A 6747-nucleotide genomic window follows, 5' to 3' on the forward strand; every position below is an offset into this window, starting at 1 on the left:
CATGTGTGAACCTTATATCAGTGATGGCCTCAAGCATATTTCGATGATTATCCTCTTCTGCCCTGAGCTGGCACTTGCCCTTCTACCTTGTCTGGCATTTAAAGACCTCTATATTGTTCTGTATGACCTTTGCTGGGGGTTGAATAAAAAAAAAAGGCTCAAAAGAGGTTCAAAGAAGGGAAGGGAAGATTGCAATTAAGCACTGCATAATAGGAGGTAAAACAGATCTATTGTAAAATAGTAAATGTAAGAATGACGGAGAGAGAGAGAGAGAGAGAGAGAGAGAGAGAGAGAGAGAGAGAGAGAGAGAGAGAGAGAGAGAGAGAGAGATAGAGAGAGAGAGAGAGTTAAGAAAAGGAGTACTCAAAGAAGAGTACCAAAGCTGAACAGTGAGACTGTATAGACAGATAGAACGGAAGGGGTTCCAGAAAAAGAAAGGCAGGAGAAAGCTGAGTGCCCAACAGAAGAGGAAGGAGGAAGAAGAGGAAGAGGAGGAAGAAAAGGCGCGAGGAAAGGTGGGGAGAGGAAGAGAAAGAGGATGAGGAAGTGTGAGAGAAGCAAGCGGTCAGGGGGAAGGGAGAAAGGAAAGGGAAAAAAGGCAAGAAGATTTTGAAACGGCAGAGGAGATGGAGTTGGTAGAAGAAAGAGAAATGAAGAAGAGGAAGAAAGGAAACTGTAGTCTGTTCATTTTAAGGTGGCAAAAATTTATTGGAGACCAAAAGGGGGAGAGCATACAAAATACCATAACAGTGATATGTCTCGTTTTGATCCGGTGTCCAATGTGATTTAGCAGTTTATTTTGAACTTTATAGAGCCTATAAAAGACAAAAGAGAAGAATTTAACAATAGACTTAGTTATTCTAATTTCTCGTTATCTCAAGCTCCTACTAAGATTAAAATTAAGTTGCAAAATAGACATTAGGGCCAAGAAAACTATATTTAGAATTTAAATAAAATCACAAAAAAATAATGAAATTACATCGTTTGAAAAAAAGTGTAGGGGGCAAGTACAGTTTATAAGATACTCCGCCCTCTCTCCCACCCAAAGAAGAAGTATTTGTCTCCATCTCCTTTCTCCCCCCCTTCCCCCCGCCCCCAGAAAACAAGAACCCTGGTTAGAAAACAAGAGCATTTAAGTCGGTGTTATTAAGATTGACAGAGTATACTTATTAACGTAAAGAGAAGATAAGTAATTGATCAAAAATGTACTTCAATACAGTCCGAGAACCCTGAACCAACACTTTAGTAACTTCAATGAAGAACATTTATGAGGATGAGGAACTTAGAGTGGAGCGAGGAAATTGGTTCCGTTTTAGAGGGCAGGAAAAGAGAGTCCTGGTGGAAGGAGGGCATTGTTGGAGGGTGAAGGAAATAATAGGAGGGCGAGGGAGGGTACACGGAGGGGGTAGGAGGTAGGAGCATGGAGTGAAGTCGTTAATGGGGGGATGAGAAAAAAATAGAGGATAAACAATTGATGTTTCATGCAGCCAAGGAATACCTCACAACTTGAGATAAGTTGGTCCTTGAGCATTTAGCGTTTCTCTTTAAGAATTTTGTTTCAGCTAACGCTGGAGAAATTTGTTCTATTTTACACCATGCAAATCCAGACGCTTTTATTCAACACTGAGAAGAACATCGAAACTTTTGTGATTTATATCATTTAAGACTCATACTCTTGATTAAAGACCTCCTCACCATCGTTCTCTCACGAACCTTTCAAGTTCAGTGACCATTCTGGGGGAACCCAGATCAGGGCGAGGATGGGAGAATCAGAGGAAGAAGACAGAAGGAGGAGGCCAGACAAGGAAGAGAAGTATGAAGAAGACAGGAGATGTAGAGGAGGTCAGATATGAGGCACTTCAACGGGAGCAGTCACATGGAAATTAAAGTTTTGTAAGAAGAGGAAAACAAATGTCGGGAAGTGAAATAGAAGTAAAGAGGAAAAAGGAAGGACAGTAGGTAGAAGATAAAGGGAATAAGGAGGAGAGTAAACAGGAGGAGAGGAGGAAGAAGAAGAATATAAGATATATTTGGGTCGCGGATGATATGAAAAAAAAATAATGATGATAAAAGAAAAATGAAAAAGTCATTTAGTTATACAGTTCTTCGACTTTTTGAGGCTTCAAGACGAAGACAAATATTTAAAGCAAAACAGTTGACTGAAGTCTGAAAAAAGTATAGGAACACAGAATACGAACTGTATACATTGAAGACGGTTGCGGGAGGACGGGGTGTGACGTAGGAAAATAGGATGGAAGAAGGGAAGTAAGAAAAGGAGGAAGAAAGGAAAGGTGAAGAGAAAGAAGGAAAGAGGGAGGGAAAGGAAAAGGAGGAACGGGAAGAAGGGAAAGGAGAGGAGGTATAGGTGGAGGAGGGGGAGGAGGAGAGTTACTATAAAGAAGGGAAGGAGAAAGAGGAAAGGATGAAGAGGAGAGGGTGAGAAAGAGAAGGAGAGGAAAAAAAGAGAAGGAGGAGAAGGTTGAAGAGGAGAAGAGTGGGTCACTGGAGGAAGGAGAGTGGGAAGAAATAAGATAAGCTGAGTGGAAAAGGTAAAAAATCCATAGCTTGGGAAATCAACAAGAAAATTAAAACAAAGAAGTCAAGCACGAATAAATGAGAATGAAAAATAAGGTAGCATAATAATAAAAAGAAGACAAAGAAGAACGAGGAGGGAAGGAAGAAAGAAGAAGAAAAGTGAAAACGAGAAGAAGGATGCAAAGAAACAGGAGGAAAAAGAAGAGTGAATGGGAAGATGAATAGATGAGTTGAAAGAAAGGGGCAGAAATAAAATTAATGCATAGAAAGGTGATGAGGAAAAGGGGATCAGATGATTGGGGAAGAAGAGGAGAAGGAATAGAAAATGAAGAAGAAGGAGGAGGAAGAGGTGGAGAAGGAGGAGGAGAAGGAGGAGAAGGGGAGGAGTAGCACCAGCAGCTGGAGGAGGAGGAGGAGGAGGAGGAGGAGGAGGAGGAGGAGGAGGAGGAGGAGGAGGAGGAGGAGGAGGAGGAGGAGGAGGAGGAGGAGGAGGAGGAGGGAAAGGAGAAATAGAAGAACATAGAGAACGAGTAGAGGGAGCAGGAGGAGGAGGAGGAAGGGAAGAGGAGGAGAAGGTGGATGAGAAGGACAAGGAGAAGAAGGAGAACGAGGAGAAGGCGAAGGAGAACGAGAAAGTGGGGAAAAAGAAGGAAAACGAAGAGAACGACGAGTAGTAGTAGGAGAAGGAGGAAGAGAAGAAAGGGAGGGGCAAGATGAGAAGAGGATGAGTAAGGAATATCTTGCAAAGGCTTGGGTTAAAATACTATTGAACTGAAAAAAAATGTATAAGATAAAAAATAAGAAATAAAAGTATAGGGGGAAAATTGAACGAGGAGTGAGAAAGAGAAAGAAGAGGAAGAATAGGAAGAACAAAAGAAAAAGATAAAGACAAAAACGAAGAAAATTAAGGAAAGAGAGAGAGAATAAGAGCAAGATAAAGAGGGGGGCATATAAAGAATACGATTAAGATGAAGACCAAAGCGAAGAAAAAGAAGACAAAGAAGACGAATAGGGATACAAAGGCGAAGGCGAAGATGAAGACGAAGACAAAGATGAAAACGAAAACGAAGATGAAGATAAAAATAAAGATGAAGATGAAGATGAAGATGAAGATGAAGATGAAGATGAAGATGAAGATGAAGATGAAGATAAAGATAAAGATAAAGATGAAGACGAAAACGAAGGCGAAGACGAAGACTAAGGCAAAGGAGATGAAGACCAACAGGAAGACGAAAATGAAGGAAAGGGAAAATAATCAAAAGAAGAAAAAGAAGAAAGAAGTAGTGAAGGGAGAGAGAGAAGGGGTGAGGGAGGCTGAGAAGAGAATGAAGATAAGATGAAAAAGGATTGGTGGTGTCGCAGAAGGAGGGAAAGGTGAAACGTATGGAGGAGGAGGAGGAGGAGGAGGAGGAGGAGGAGGAGGTGATGATATGTGAGTCTATAAAGACTAGGACTAAAGCATAAGGAAATACAAATAAGATGTAAAAATACAAAGAAGAAGGGAGAAATGAAGAGGAGAAAAGAAAAGAGGACATGGAGATTGGAGAGAAGGAGGAAGTGGGGGGTAGGTGGAGAAGCGAATCAGGAAGACAAGGATGAGGGTAAGGGTGAAGAAGTGGAGGAGGCTGGGAAGGAGGAGGGTGAGGAGTGGGGAAAGAGAAGGGAAATGATGAGGAGGAAGGGAAGGAGAGAAGTAGGAGTATGGGAGGGGAGGAGGAGAAAAGTAGGGATAAGGTAGTAAGAGGAGGAGAAATGAAGGTGGGGAGGTGAAGGGGGAGGACTAGAAAGAAGGGAAAGAGGAGGGGGAGTAGGAGTACGAAGAAGAGGAGGAGGAAGAGGAGGAGGAGGAGGAGGAGGAGGAGAAAGATCAGAGAAGGAGGAGTATGAGAATGGTGAGAAGGAGAAAGAAGAGGAGAGGAGGAAGAGGAGGAGGAGGAGGAGGAGGAGGAGGAGGAGGAGGAGGAGGGGGAGGAGGAGGAGGAGGAGGAGGAGGAGGAGGAGGAGGAGGGAGGAAGGAGGGGGGAGGTAGGAGGGAAGAGGGTGGAGGGAGGAGGAAGATGTGAGCAGGAAGGAGGGGCCCGCAAAGGCTGGGATTAAAACACGACCATAATTCATGTATAAATCCTTTGATGTAAGCCAAAGGATCTTCAGTTCTGAAGAGTTGCTTTTCACTCCGCCATCCCCTTGCATAATGTATGGCCTGCCTGCCTGCCTACACCTCTAGACGCACTCCGGTTCTAGGCACACTCCGACTCTAGATGCACTCTCGTCGTCCGCTAGACACACTCTTTGTCACTAGAAGCACTCTAGGCCACTAAGCCCATTCTGTAAATAGATGTACACACTTTCATTAGACACATTTTCTTTCTGTACGTATTAACTTGCTACATATGCTCTACCTCTAGAGGCGCATATGTAAGCTACTGTCGCTGTGCATCTCGATGAACTCGTTCTAGAGGTGCCTCCTCTCTACATAGACACCACTTCTAGGGCCACCTCTTCTCTAGAAGAATTCGACCTAAGTACGGTCATTCTCATGCATATTACCCCGATCTCAAACGTGTATATTCATCGCCCCGGGAATAGGCACGTTGATTACATGCATACTTGGACTTCTTCAGTTTTTCCTTTTTCATTTTTTGTCTTCACCAAAACCCTCGGTGGAATGATATCGCCTTATGGGTAGTGCATAACACTGAATTGAGTGAACTTCTGGGTTGGTATCATATGACCTTCGATAGACAACACTTTTACAGCCCCGTTGCCACAAGAGCCAATCTCACTCAGCCTTCTTGGTCTGATTATGTATTGAAAGGAAAACGCCTTTAGGTTTCTGGGCCAATACCCTCAGTGTAATGAAATCGCCCGACGTTAGTCAGAATAGAAATATATAAAGTCAGCAATATGGTTCACGGTAGTAATACTACCAAGCCTAGAAAAACCTTCTGTTAGCCTTTCTATAACCAAGTCAAACCGGGTCTGAAAATTAAGATTCACTGTATGGCAAAACCTTCAGCCAGACAGGTAGTATTGTATTCATATAAAGGGTTCCAGAGTTAATGTGTATTTTATAGGATGTACCATTCTTCATCGGGTTAAATGTTATATATGCATCTGCTGTACAATCCTCCCTGACCAGTCTAGCTGGGTGATAATATTGACGACTTCGGCCGCAACTAAACGCCTCCTGGCGTAGTTCTCTGAGGTGATGGACACCCCTCCCTATTTTCTTACATTTTCTGTAATCTCTTTCGTCTAAGTACATAAAAACATAAGAATGGGGAGACTGCAAGAGACCATAAGGCCTACTCTAGGCAGTTCCATATCCCTTACCATCTTTCATCCCTATGCCATTCGTTAACCACTCTGTTGGTATACTATTTATTGCCTATTTCCCTCTTAAATAAAACTCCTTATTTACCCTGTGGCACTTTTTTCACTCCGGATGATGTCAGACTATTTTATTAATTTTCTTTGTTATCCCCCCACATCCCATCTCTATTAACCTCTTCAGTACTGTGGGTGGGAGGGAGGGTCACGCCACGGAAATGAATAAGACTGTAGTGTTCTGTAGCCAACACGTGGAGTGACCTCTTAAAGACGCGTAGCCGACAAGTAGAGTCAAGACAATGGTCACTCCAAGGTCACCAAATGGGGGAGCCAACATTTAAAGACGCGTGACCGCCAAGTAGAGTCAAGACTATGGTCACTCCAGGATCACCAGATGGTGGAGCTAACATTGGTGACGCTACGTTTTGTGACCCTTGAGTGACCATAGTCTTGACTCTACTTGGCAGTCACGCGTCTTTAAGAGGACATTCCACGTGTTGGCTACAGAACACTACAAGACTTCCAAGCGGCAGCCACAAGAAAAAAGTTAAACTGTCATCCGATACAAAAAGAGTTAGAAGCTCGTTTAATACCAACTTCACTATCTGAACAACACTTTAGTGCTACCTACGGATACCATGAGCATTACGAGACTCATTGATCCTCACATAAACTCCTCTTGAAGACCTTCTGAGCATCCCTTGATCCGGCAGTGAGCACCATCTAAATCTGCTGTCATGTCCCTAAGTACAGTCAAAGAATAAACCATCTCCCCGGCTTTGACTGAAAAATAATAAAAAAGAATGAATATTGTATGACCTCAGTAAGGTCAAGAATTCTCTCAGAATATTACACAACGTTTCAGTATTCAATGTACGGATT

Source organism: Oratosquilla oratoria, chromosome 2 (genome assembly GCF_046742065.1).
Source record: "Oratosquilla oratoria isolate Oo_2021 chromosome 2, ASM4674206v1, whole genome shotgun sequence".
NCBI classification, from domain to species: domain Eukaryota; kingdom Metazoa; phylum Arthropoda; class Malacostraca; order Stomatopoda; family Squillidae; genus Oratosquilla; species Oratosquilla oratoria.